The 14,184-nt window shown below is 38.9% G+C and overlaps 2 non-coding genes across 2 annotated transcripts; one reads left to right on the top strand and one right to left on the bottom strand.

Annotated features, from left to right (window-relative positions):
• The first annotated feature begins 317 nt into the window (after positions 1-317).
• Positions 318-425, top strand: LOC128286074 (small nucleolar RNA R71). Its single transcript, XR_008276619.1, has one exon. It is a non-coding gene; the product is annotated as a small nucleolar RNA R71 (small nucleolar RNA).
• Positions 426-10,037: 9,612 nt separating this feature from the next.
• Positions 10,038-10,144, bottom strand: LOC128285793 (small nucleolar RNA R71). The gene has a single exon (XR_008276342.1). It is a non-coding gene; the product is annotated as a small nucleolar RNA R71 (small nucleolar RNA).
• Positions 10,145-14,184: the final 4,040 nt, after the last annotated feature.

Raw genomic sequence — 14,184 nt, 5'->3', positions numbered from 1 at the left:
TTCCACCTCCACTTGCTTCGCACTGCATCACTGGGTGAACCTGTGAAGGACTAAGAAAACCGAAAAATTTCTTATTCCAGAGTTCTGCCTGATTAGAGAGCATGGTGACCGAATCGACGTTATAAATGTCGGCTGTTTTTGTTGGCTTTGTCCTCATGATTTGCCACTGATAGTTATTTAGTGACAACTCTTCTATGAACTCATAAGCATCTTCAGGTGTTTTATTGTTGATGGCTCCGCTAGCAGCTGCGTCAACCATTTGCCGAGTTGAAGGATTCAGATCATTATGGAATGTTTGAACTTGGAGCCAAAGCGGTAACCCATGGTGAGGGCACCTTCTCAGTAAGTCCTTGTATCTCTCCCATGCATCGTAGAGTGTTTCTAAATCCATCTGCACAAAAGAAGAGATATCATTAAGTAATTTTTTCGTTTTAGCTGTCGGAATATATTTTAGAAAAAAAATTTCGATCATTAGTTCCCAAGTAGTAATTAATCCTCATGGTAAGAAGTTTAACCACTGTTTAGCTTTGTTCCTTAATGAAATGGGAAACAACCGAAGACGTATGGCATCATCAGAAATGCCATTGATTTTAAATGTATCACATAGTTCTAAGAAGTTGGCTAAATGAGCATTGGGATCCTCATCCTGCAAACCATCAAACTGAACAAATTGCTGTATCATTTGCATAGTGTTAGGTTTTAATTCAAAAGTATTTGCAGCTACAGCAGGTCTAACTATGCTTGATTCAGTTCCTATTAAACAAGGTTTAACATAATCATACATAGTGCGTGGAGCAGGATTTTGATTAGCCGCAATTGCAAGAGGTAGCTGATTGTCTTGGTTTTCAGCCATCTCTTCGGTTGGGGGTTGAGTATCGTCTTCTTGCTCGTTCTCTATGTATCTTAAGCTTCTCCTTATTTCTCTTTGGTTCTGCGAACCGTGCGATCGATTTCTTCGTCAAAAAGTAGTGGTCCTGACGGGTTTCTTCTAGTCATAAACTATAAAAACCTGTCAAGAGAAGGAAAAAGTAAATTAATAAATAATAATAATAATAAATTAAAGTGCAAGAAAAATAAATGGCTAAAGTAATAAAAATTGAGTGTTCCTAATATCTTAGTTCCCCGGCAATGACGCCAAAAACTTGATCGTGTAATTTCGTGATAGGTTTTACATATTTATACTTACTCGTTCTTGAACTAACTATTATCACGATGTAGGCAAGTGTACCTATCGAACAGTAGTATAGTTTTAGCAAGACCAGATTATCGAACCCAAAGGAATTAAAAGTACTAGTAATGACTGTCTTTTTATTATCTAGCCTAAGAATAGAGAGGTTTTTGTTTTAACTAACTAATTATCTAAACTAAGAATTCATAGAGAATAGAATTGGGGAATTGCTTTTGGGAAAACTGATTGAATGAAGACAATACCTAAGGAAAAATCCACGTAGACTGTTCTTGTTATTCTGGCTCCAAATCGGACGATTTATTCATTCAACTTGTTCCGTAGAGATCCTTAAGTTATGTTATTATCTCTATTTAAGACTAATAACATCTAATCCCTAGATTGAATAATTGAGACCTTTCTCTAATTAACACCGTAAAGTTGCATTAACTTGATCTATGGATCCCCTTATTAGGTTTCACCCTAATCTGACAGAATCTTGTCACCCTATGTCTAGGCTGGCAAACATCTCCGCTTAATTATGACAAATGTGCTCTTAGACAGGGTCTATTCCTCCTCCGAATAAGAGCTTATCTTGAATCAGTATCCTGGGATATCAAAACAAGAATTAAAAACACATAATTAAGAACAAGTTAAATATTTATCATACAATTCAGAAAATAATAATAATATTCGTCTTAGGTTTCATTCCCCTTAGGTATTTAGGGGTTTTAGCTCATAACTAAATAATAAAACATCTCAGAATAATAAAGAATACAAAACATAAAGAAAACTCAAAACCCCTGAAGGGGAAATTGAGGGGAGATCTTCAGTCTTGATGGTGAATCCAGCTTCTGAGATGGATCAATCGGCTTCCTTGGAGTAATTCCTTACTCCCCTTTCTTCCTCCTCTAGGATGTATTTATAGGCTTTGGAATGCCTAAGAGCCTTCAAAATTAGCCTTTTCTGAATTGGACTCAACTTGGGCTTGGCAGGGACACGTCCGTGTGACAAGCCCATATACGATTTCTTCAGGCCGTGCTCGAGCCTGCCAAATTGACACGGCCGTGTGGTCTGTTCGTATGAGGAGGTCGAGGCCGTGTCGATTCCGTAGTTTGGCGAATTTTCTCCATTTTTGGCCCGTTTCTCGTTCCTTTTGCTCTTCCATGCTTTCTTGAGTATAAAACATGAAATTAAAGCATTAGGAGCATCGAATTCACCAATTCTAATGAAAAATCATCTATAAAATGCATTAAGCATGGGGTAAAAATATGTATAAATTACGGTGTATTAATTGTTGATAGCTTAAAAAAAAATCTAATTTCCAGAACGTACACAGAATAAATGCAAGATCTAACTTTATATACAATCTAATATCTAAAAGACTTACAGATTCAACGCCTGAGACCCGGTAAACCACACGATAAAATCCTTACTTCAAAATCATTTATAGGCAACTTTATAATCCGAAAAGTTAAAAGCCCATTTCATAGCCCGAGTTTTGTAACCTGGTTCTGATACCACTAAATGTAACACCCTAAACCTGGTCTAGAAGTTAGGCCAGAATCTGGCGTGTCACATTGAAGTGTTTTTCAAAAACCATGTTTTAATTAGAATCCCTTCCTATAAAAAAACTTTTGGTTATTAAAACTTGTATAAAACCCTAGTTTACGTTAGTTTAATTTCAAAACGTGGTTCATTGAAAAATACATAATTTTATTCCCAAAAATCTCTTTTAGTTGCGGAAGCTAGTTTTAAAATAATTAATAAAACTTGATGTTAAAAGTTAAGTTGCGGAAGCAGTTTGAAAATGTTACGGAAACGTAGTGTTTTTTTAAAAACAATTAACATTTTGGGAAATTCGTGATTAACTTCAAACAGATATAAATCAATGTAAATGAAACCCAAAGTTAAAATGGAAAAACACTAAAAGACCTTATTACAAAAATTAAAACCCAATACGGAATCTGAACTGTAAATAAAGTCCAAAGCATAATAAGACTGTAGTTGTGTGACCATCTCCGAGTCCCTCGCAGCACCGATCCTCCTAATGCTGGGGATTACCTGTATAGTTAATAAACGGGGTGAGTTTATGAAAACTCAGTGTGTAATCCCTTACTAGAGTAACAGTCAATATACCGAATAGAAACAGAAATCGTTTGGGCCAGAGCCCATTAACAATAACAGTACAGTCTAGTTCAGAGCATACGTGGGCAAAAGGCCATTACAATAACATTTGGGTCATAGCCCATAACTGAATTAATTGGGCCTAGCCCATCTCAGTAAGAAAAGAGAATGTGTGAATGCATGAATGCATGCTATCCCATCCAACCCTGCACTTGCCTCCGTCCAACCCTGCACTACCTATGGGGAATAACTCACCCACGCCATCCCTACACTTACAATGTTAGCACCGGTTGCGACAAATCAAATCGCAGACAAAAGTCACGGCGGCGTTCTTATCACAACCCTTTTTCGTGGCGGAAGTATTTACGGTTCCCGGGAAATATGTTAGTCTAGTAGAAACAATTAGAGGATTTAAATTGATCCTTTCCGGAGAATTAGACGGTCTTCCTAATGTGCCTTTTATTTGGTAGGTAACATCGACGAAGCTACTGCGAAGGCTACGAACTTAGAAATGGAGAGCAAATTGAAGAAATGACCTTAAACCTTTGTGTACTTACCCTAATCGAATTTTTGGGATTCGTATGAAAGAAATCATTTTATCTACTAATAGCGGACAAATTGGCATATTACCAAATCACGCCCTATTGCCACAAATTGTAGATATAGGTATTTTGAGAATATGCCTTAACGACCAATGGTTAACGATGGCTCTAATGGGTGGTTTTGCTAGAATCGGCAACAATGAAATCACTATTTTAGTAAATGATGTGGAGAAGGGTAGTGACATTGATCCACAAGAAGCTCAACAAGCTCTTGAAATAGCGGAAGCTAACTTGAGGAAAGTCAAGGCAAGAGGCAAACAATTGAGGCAAATCTAGCTCTCGACGGGCTAGGACACGAGTCGAGGCTATTAATGTGATTTAAGAACGAGTTGGTTAATCGAAAGAATTTCCGTAGAAATGAACTTTCATTTATACATCCTATTTTGATTCGTCGATTAAATAGAATCAAATACAATCAAAAGTGAAATCGATTTTGATCTAACGAATAATTTGAAAATTGAAAGCGGAAATAGAATAGGATGAAAAGATAGAAAATCAATAAAAGAAGGTGGGTAGAAAACTTATTAGACATCGGGATCGATGGTATCTAATAAGTTCTACCTACTATTGATTTAAACCAATGACTCCGCCGTATGAAAGCAATACTCTAACCAATCGAGTTAAGTAGGTCATTTATTATCATAAGGAATCATAAAGAGAAAGAAAAGGGACCTATTACATCGATGGATTATAAATCCAATATTACTTCTAAGCAATACCAATCAAACAGAACAAAAGGGTATGATTATGATGTTGGATAATGTACTATTCATCTTGACAAGAAATTATCTACATAATATGATAAAATATGTATCACAAACACAAGGGCTATAGCTCAGTTGGTAGAGCACCTCGTTTACACGTGCGCCAATGTTTTTCAGGGACGTCTATCATGCAATCAAAAGAATTGATCTTTTTGAAAAATCGATGTCTTACTCCATTACTTTGAAGGAACAAAATAAAAACAAGAGAACAATAGCCTGACAAATGGTTCGGTCTGATTCGGGTTCCGTTTAGGCAAGATCCAAATCGAACCCATCATTGATTTGAGATATTGATAGGGTGAATACCCGGTCTATTCAATGCTAGGCATAATGAGTATAAGGACCTCAAAAATGCTCTTTTCGTCCTATGAATCTTAAGGTGTATGAAGTTTCATGCTTGATTTTTAATCGGGATGGTAGAGACTCCATTTAACTTAGGTTGATCTAGGCGAAGCGCACCTACGTCAAGATAACCCTTCCCTCTTTGAAACACTTTGGAAGTGCTCTGTATCGATAATGAATCGAGCACAATTAATCGAAGCACATGGAATCGTCTTCTTTTTTTGTTAGAAAAAATATATATCTGATGAGACTAACCGATATTTCTATCGCTTAATGAAAGAGTCTAATGCAAAAAAAATGCATGTTGGGTCTTTGAAATAGGCGAATCATTTTGATAATAATCGATAGCGGTATTATAATTGGCATAAAACCATCGAACTGTAATAAGTTCGGTACATAGCCATCAACATCAGTAATATAATCGGTACACAGCCATGGGTAAATATGATCGATGCAGAGTCATCAATAAATATGATAGGCACATAGCCACTGGTAAATAGGATTTGCACAAAGCCATAATCAACATAGCACAGAGCCATAATCAGATTAAGCAGCACTAAGTCGTCCATCGGTCCATAGTCGTCTCGTGTGACCCATGAGACCTTAATAGATCAATACTGGATCCACAGTTGTCTCGTGTGACCCGTTCGATCCTATTAGAACTTCCTCCATATCAATGTCCCAACCCCATGCAGTATGTCATGTATGTCATGCTCAATCATCACACGTATATGAAAAATGACCATGCTTATTAATAGTCATTTAAACATATATTAAAAGTATATCAGTTTTATAACCACAGTTAAGTCAGTTAAAACACAGTCATACAATCACAGTCAAATCAGTCAAATTTATAGTCTAAGTCGGCCATTTACCAACAAGGGCAAAACAGTCATTTTATCCTATAGGGGTATCTCGGTAATTTTACAGTCTGGGGTCTTAACAACCCAGCCGACGGTCTATCATCGCCTTGAGCTACTTAAGTAACCTAAACAGACATAACGGTGTAAATGGGCCTAAGGCCAACTCTCAGCCCAAGATGGGCCCATACACTCGTGTGGCCCATTGAGCCCCGTAACAGCCACAGCTATGCAAATGTCACAGTCCAAACAACACTTATAGATCAAATACATTTTATCTTTGTAGGCCCACAAGCCCACCGGGCCTACACAACCCATTTCTACCCAACGAGGCCTAGAACAGCCCAAGACCACAAGAGCGCTCGTTGTGGCCTCTATAGTCTAACGCCCATGTTCGTGGGCTCGGCTCACCATTCTTGCGATCGCATGCTTGTGTTGCATCATACGTCATATTTTTGGCTTTTCGACATTTTGCCAATCAACAGTCATAGTAGTGTAAACAACACATACTTTCAGCTTTTAAATGAGTCTCGAAAACTGCATACAAATACACATATTTTCGGCTTTTCAGCAGATCATCAAACATAACATACGGTTACACACCTTCTCGTGAAATGAATCGTACCCCAAGTATCCTCGCACCTAGATTAAAACATCATAATGATTACTCATCCAACTCTTATTATCAAAAGAAACCGATAGAAAACTAAATCAACTGTTGTGACCTTACCAACAATAGAAACACCTGTTTCCCCAACTTTCAAACAATTGTCAAATCACCTTCGACCACAACCTAAACAAAGATCCCTTCTTCGTTAGATCCCAATAAGATATATGAATTCACCACAAGAACTCAAAACCAAACAAAGTCTTATTCTCTACTACTTACCATCCTGCAGAATCGGTTCCAAACTAAAGGAGTAACACTTGAGTGCACTGAGTCAAAATTGATGACCAAAAAGAAAGTGTGAAGAAGAGTGGCTGAATCGAAAACACGAGTGATGTGACAGGAATACAGTATTCGACTACCACTGAGAGGAGAAGGAAAACAAATCCTATTGGTTTAAAAAAATAGGCTTACAAGAGTACTATGATCAATGAAAGAAAGTGTTGAAGGAAGGCAAGGATTTTTGGCCACTATGGACAAGAATGATCACAAAAGGCAAAGGGGTATTTGGCCAAATATGAATAGGAACAAATGAGAGAAAAGATGGACAAAAAGTAGAGAAATGGGAAAAAAATAAAAGCAAGGAGAACCCGAAATGGCATAAAAGAATTCGGAACTATGGGAAAAAGGTTCTATGACCAAATATACACAATAGGAAGTCCCATATTTGGCCAACTACTAACTCTACCCTCAACCCCCCATAATCCACTCCTATAATCTCTCAACCGCTCGATTTGAATCACTTTCAAACTCCTCCAGGTCCATATCCTATAAATCTCTCCCCCAAGACCAATTCCGCAACCACTTAAGTAGAATTCTATTCCAACATAACCACTGGGTGGCACAGCTGTAAAATAAGTAATCCATAGCTCACTTCAGGTCTCGAACCATTGACCTTCTTGCCATACTCCTAATGCCACCTTGCCACTAGACCACATGCTTTCTTGTGTCATAATTTAAACCCAAAATATTAATAAGACTTTCCAGCCAATGCCAAGTTCAATTTAGGGAAAACTAAGATTTTTGCTAAAGCCTAGATTTGAACTCAAGACCTCCCAAAACACTCTTAATCACTCCTAAAGCACATAGCCAGTAAAGCGAACACGCAATTAGTGAAATTCTCTCGCACAACTAAAATCCAATTACTCTGATACGCGAAGTCCAGTTCTTCTAGGCCCAAAATTTTGGGCGTTACAGTTCTAGTGATACATCGGGTTATTCTAGACGAGATCAGGATAGACCACCTGTGAGCTCGAGAGCTACCTCAGTAGCTAGTGTGGGTAATGTCAGATCAAATCAACCCAAGTGTAAACATTGTGGTAAACGACATCCTAGCAGTTGTAGATTTCATGATCGAGCCTATTTTAAATATGGATCAATGGATCATTATATTCGTGAATGCCCAGAGTTAACTGAAGAAAATCCAGTACAGAATATGAGATCGGGTAACACTACAGCTCGAGGTAGACCACCCAGAAATATGGGTGATAAACCGTAATTTATACACATTTTTACCCCATGTTTAACACATTTTATGGATGATTTCCCATTAGAATTGGTGAATTCAATGCTCCTAATGCTTTAATTTCATGTTTTATAGCACAAGAAAGCGAAAGGAACGAGAATCGGGCTAAAAACAGAGAAAATGGGCCAAAGTACGAAATCAACACGGCCTGGACCTCCTCACACGGGCAGACCACACGGCCGTTTCAATTTGGCAGGCTCGAGCACGGCCTGAAGTAATCGCACACGGGCGTGTCCTTGCCAAACCCAAGTTGAGTCCAATTCGGAAAAGACTAATTTTGAGGGTTCTTAGGCATTCCAAAGCCTATAAATACACCCTAGAGGAGGAAGAAAGGGGACACACAGAATAGGGGGCAAGGAATTACCCCAACAAAGCCGATTGATCCATCTCAGAAGCCGGATTCATCATCAAGACTGAAGATCTCTCCTCAATTTCCCTTCAGGAGTTTTGGGTTTTCTTTATGTTTTGTATTCTTTATTATTCTAAGATGTTTTCTTGTTTAATTATGAACTTAAACCCCTAAATACCTAAGAGGAATGAAACCTAAGAAGAATCTTGTTATTATTTTCTGAATCGTATGATAAATATTTAACTTGTTCTTAATTATGTGTTCTTAATTCTTGTTTTGATATCCCAAGATACTGATTCAAGATGAGCTCTTATTCAGAGGAGGAATAGACCCTGTTTAAGAGTACATTTGTCATAATTAAGTAGAGTTGATTGCGTGCCTAGACATAGGGTGACAAGATTTTGCCGGATTAGGGTGAAACCTAATAAGGGGATCCATAGATCGAGTTAATGCAACCCTGGAGTGTTAATTAGAGAAAAGTCTTGGTTATTCAATCTAGGGATTAGATGTTATTAGTCTTGAATAAGGATAATAACATAACTTAGGGATCTCTACGGAACAAGTTAAATGAATAAATCGTTTGATTCGGAGCCAGAATAACGAGTACAGTTTAGGTGGATTTTTTCTTAGGTATTTCCTTCATTCAATTGATTTTCCCAAAAGCAATTTCACAATTCTATTCTCTGTGAGTTCTTAGTTTAGATAATTAGTTAGTTAAAACAAAAACCTCTTTATTCTTTGGCTAGATAATAAAAAGACAGTCATTACTAGTACTTTTAGTTCCTTTGGGTTCGACAATCCGATCTTGCTAAAACTATACTACTGTTTGATAGGTACACTTGCCTACATCGTGATAATAGTTAGTTCAAGAACGAGTAATTATAAATATTTAAAACCTATCACGAAATTACGTGATCAAGTTTTTGGTGCCGTTGCTGGGGAACTAAGATATTAGGAACACTCAATTTTTATTACTTTAGCCATTTATTTTTCTTGCAATTTAATTTATTATTATTATTTATTAATTTACTTTTTCTTTCTCTTGGCAGGTTTTTTATAGTTTATGACTAGAAGAAACCTGTTAGGACCACTACTTTTTGACGAAGAAATCGATTGCACAGTACGCAAAAACCAAAGAGAAATAAGGCGAAGCTTAAGATACACAGAGAATGAGCAAAAAGACTATACTCAAACCCCAACCGAAGAGATGGCTGAAAACGAAGACAATTAGCTACCTCCTGCAATTGCGGCTAATCAAAATCCTGCTCCATGAACTATGTATGATTATACTAAACTTTCTTTAACAGGAACTGAATCTAGCATAGTTAGACCTGTTGTAGCTGCAAATACTTTTGAACTGAAACCTAACACAATTCAAATGATACAACAGTTTGTTCAGTTTGACGGTTTGTAGGATAAAGATCCCAACGCTCACTTAGCAAACTTTCTGGAATTTTGCGATTCATTTAAAATCAATGGCGTTTCTGATGATGACATACGTATTCGGTTGTTTCCCTTTTCATTGAGGAATAAAGCTAAACAGTGGTTGAACTCGTTACCACGAGGGTCAATTACTACTTGGGAACAAAAAACAAAATTTTTTTTACTCAAATACTTTCCGCCGGCTAAAATGGCTAAATTACGCAATGATATCTCTTCGTTTGTGCAGATGGACTTAGAAACACTTTACGATGCATGGGAGAGATACAAAGACTTACTGAGAAGGTGCCCTCACCATGGGTTACCGCTTTGGCTTTAGGTTCAAACATTCCATGATGGCCTGAATCCTTCGACTTGACAAATGGTTGACGCAGTTTCTGGCGGAACCATCAACAATAAAACACTTGAAGATACCTATGAGTTTATAGAGGAGATGCTACTGAACAACTATCAGTGGCAAGTCATAAGGACTAAGCCAACTAAAGCAGCAAGCGTTTATAACGTCGATTCGGTTACTATGCTGTCAAACTAGGTAGAACTTCTAAATAAAAAGATTGATGGTTTTCTTAGTTCTTCACAGGTTTACCCAGTAATGTAGTGCGAAGCAAGTGGAGGTGGACCAACCCATTAGGAATACCAACCTTATGGCTACAACATGGATAACGAGCAATTAAATTACATGGGTAATAATCCTCGACCTTAAAACAATCCATAGAGTAACACTTACAATGCAGGTTGGAGGAACCGCCCCAATTTCTCGTAAGGCGGTCAAGGAAATCAAAGACCACAACATCCTCCGGGTTTTCAACAACCACCCTACCAATAGGAAAAGAAGTCGAACCTTGAAGAGATGCTCTCAAAGTTTATATCGATGCCAGAAACCCGTTTCCAGAACACTGAGATAGCACATAAAAATCAACAAGTGTCGATCCAAGGGCTTGTAACTCAAATAGGCCAGCTTTCCAAACTAATCTCTGAATGACCACAAGGTAGCTTGCCAAGTAATACTTAACCCAACCCAAGGGAATAGCTCAACGTAATTAATATTCAAGATGAAGAGGGATTTGTTGAGCCTGAGCCAGAATCGAGGCAAGAAACTGTGGTAAGCAAAGGTCAAGGTGAGGTAGATCACAATACAAACAAATCGGTGAACGTCGAATATAAACCTCGCATGCCATACCCCAACGCGACAAGGAAAGACCGCTCAGATGAACAATTTGGTAAATTCCTTAAACTCTTAAAAAAATTACACATTAACTTACCGTTTGTTGAAGCCCTATCGCAGATGCCAAACGCAATGAAGTTTTTAAAGGAGCTTTTAAAAAATAAGCGGAAGTTGGACGAGGCGTTGGATGTGGACCTAAATGCACTGTGCTCAGCTATTCTGCAAAATAAGCTACCAAACAAACTAAAAGATCCAGGGAGTTTTACGATTCCTTGCTTAATTGGTAGTTTAGATGTTAATAATGCATTAGCTGATTTAGGGGCTAGTATTAACGTCATGCCCTACAAAATGTTTAAGCAACTAGGTCTCGGGAAACCCAAATAGACAAGGATGAGCATTCAATTAGCAGATAAAAATATAAGATTTCCTAGGGGTATTATTGAAGATGTGCTAGTTAAAATTGATAAATTTATATTTCCCGTTGACTTCATTGTTCTAGACATAGAGGAGGATAGCAACACTCCTTTAATTTTAGGAAGGCCCTTTTTAGAAATGGCTAAAACGATTATTGATGTTGCCACAGGTGAACTCACACTCGGTGTGGGAGACGAAACAATCACTCTTCAAGCTCGCAATTCTGGAAGCACATCGAAAATTGAAGGTGATCATCTAAACCATTCTATTAAAACTGACCATATGATGTAAGCCACTTTGCAGGAGATAAGTCTAAAGGAAGTACATGAGTCATTCTCTAGCAATAGTAGAGGACCTGTTCATGAAGATTGAAGACTACAAATCGAGGAGCTAGATGAATGACAGACACATAAACCGAGAACACCCGACAAACTGAATCTACGACAGAATGAACTCAATACCTCTCCAAATCAACTTAAGGTTGGAGATAGAGTCTTCTTAGATATCGCAGATCCCCACATTGTCGCTACCACACCGAATAAAGAAATTCAACTTACGATACTCAGTATTTTCCCATTCAGTACGGTCGAGGTGAGTCATCCCATGTTCGGCACTTTTAAGGTAAAGAACACACGTTTAAAACCTTATTTTGATGAGATTGATTGCAAGAATGAGGAGTATAAACTTGTCAAACCACCATGATCATTCAACGGAAAGGTAAGTCGAGCTTAGACTACAAATAAGTGCTTCTTGGGAGGCAACCTAAGCACTAACTGTATTAAATTCTTTAAAATTTAGTATTCGACATCTAACTTACTAATAGAACACTTGAATACAGGTTTTCCACAGAGACACGGCAAGCACATGGGCGCGCTTTGGGCCGTGTGAAAACAAGGCAAAGATTTACCCAAACACGGGCTGCGATAAAACACCACGATCGTGTGACATGGCCGTGCTCGAGCCTGCCAAAACAACAAGGGCGTGCGACATGCCCGTGTGGAAGAACCGTGGGCTAACTTGTTAAAACAGCACGGGCGTGTGACACGCCCGTGTCTAACACTCGTGGTCGAACCTGTCAAATGAACACGGACATGGGAGAAGCAAACAATGCCAGACATGGCCGTATGACAAGGTCATGTGCACCCACACGCCCAAGGAACACGGGCGTGTATTAAATGTCAGACGCGCCCAATTTCAAAATTCACGAATCACACAGGCTAAAAATTGGGAAACACGGGCATGTTCCCTAGCCGTGTGCCCCAAAGATCTATAAATACCCTACACTATTCACTTCCTTCCCCATTCAAAAACCCTAACCCTAGCCGCTACAAGTCCGTACGCCCTCCCTGCCACGCCCGTGCGGCGCTTCCCACTCTATTTTTGAGGCTCAATCTCTCTCCCCTAGTGTTTGTTTACTCCTTTCACTTCTATTTTACTTATTTCTAATGTTTAGTATCAACATAATCTTCATATATTTAGAACTATTCTTCATTTTGCTCATTATTTAATTTGCATTCTTAGGTTAGTCATGACATTACTATGCTTATTCTCATGCTATTACCATGCGAATGTCTATCATTTAATTTGCATTCCTAGGATTAGTTATCATACATTCCGTGTTAAATCGAGATTAGGAAAACCTCATACCCATTACATTTATATTCTCATTCTCATTGTTATTGTGGTTGAGTTTGCTTTATATTAATAGTCTTGGATGAAATAAGTTAGTTCAAATTCATGACTTTTTACTTCTTCGAATTTGTTTACCTGTTATTATTTGTTTATCTATTATTATTGTTTACATTACAGGCTTTTAATGTCGTCTTCATGAGGAAAGAAGGATGTTGTCCCTGCTTCATAGAAAAGGAAGGGAGCGTCATCCTCCGCAGGTCCAACCACAAAAATTCGGCACCCTCTCCTTCAGTTTCCCCGAGGGCCCCAAGAAGAAATTTTCCAAATCCTTTGAGCTCGACCTTTAATTACAGGCCACTGCATCAACTGGGCTACCGTAGAACAAGTTTAGTTGGCTGATGCAATTCGGGCCCTCTTAACCCCCGACCCTTGGGAGCTGTTCTTTGGGATTATTGAGCCAACATACCTCGAGCTCACGATGGAACTATCTCAACGTTCTATTTTTAGATAGTAATGACGAACTACAATGATCCCGGCACGGTCCTGTTTTGCCTAGGTGGGTTAGTCCACTAGCTAAGCATCCCAGAGTTCGGTGCTACACTAGGCTTATATATAGAGAAGTTCAAAGAGGAGAATGACTTACATGCTATCAGCCTCCACATCCATCGTTCTCCTTTACGATGCTGGGATGCATTAGTACCAGGTAGGGCCGCCTACAATCCCAGCCGTTCTAAGGCATCGGCTCTCCCTCCCTCTTTAAGGTACCTACACGCCATTTTGGCTCACACAATTATAGGGAGGCAAGAGAGCACCAGCGTCGTCAACACTCACGATGCCTACTTCTTATGGTGCATGTCGCACGGGCACGTCATCGACCTCGCCTATTTCATCTCCCTCACGATTCAGGACTAGACGAAGCGGCATCGGAGGGGGGTCATCTCCATTGGCCCCTACATGACCCGGTTGGCTCGACACTTTGGGCTCCTCAGCACTGGGCCTAAGAATCATCTCCAAGTCATCTCGAGCATGCTTAGCATGGGGATGATCGAGAGGCACCGAGGAACCTACCCTCCCTAATATCGTCTTGCCCAATCTACTGAGGAGGATCGAGCGGCTTCATATGCTGACATCT

This window comes from Gossypium arboreum, chromosome 12 (genome assembly GCF_025698485.1).
Source record: "Gossypium arboreum isolate Shixiya-1 chromosome 12, ASM2569848v2, whole genome shotgun sequence".
In the NCBI taxonomy this organism is placed as follows: Eukaryota; Viridiplantae; Streptophyta; class Magnoliopsida; order Malvales; family Malvaceae; genus Gossypium; species Gossypium arboreum.
The sequence above is the reverse complement of the archived record's forward strand: the minus strand, read 5'-3'. Positions and strand labels throughout refer to the sequence as shown.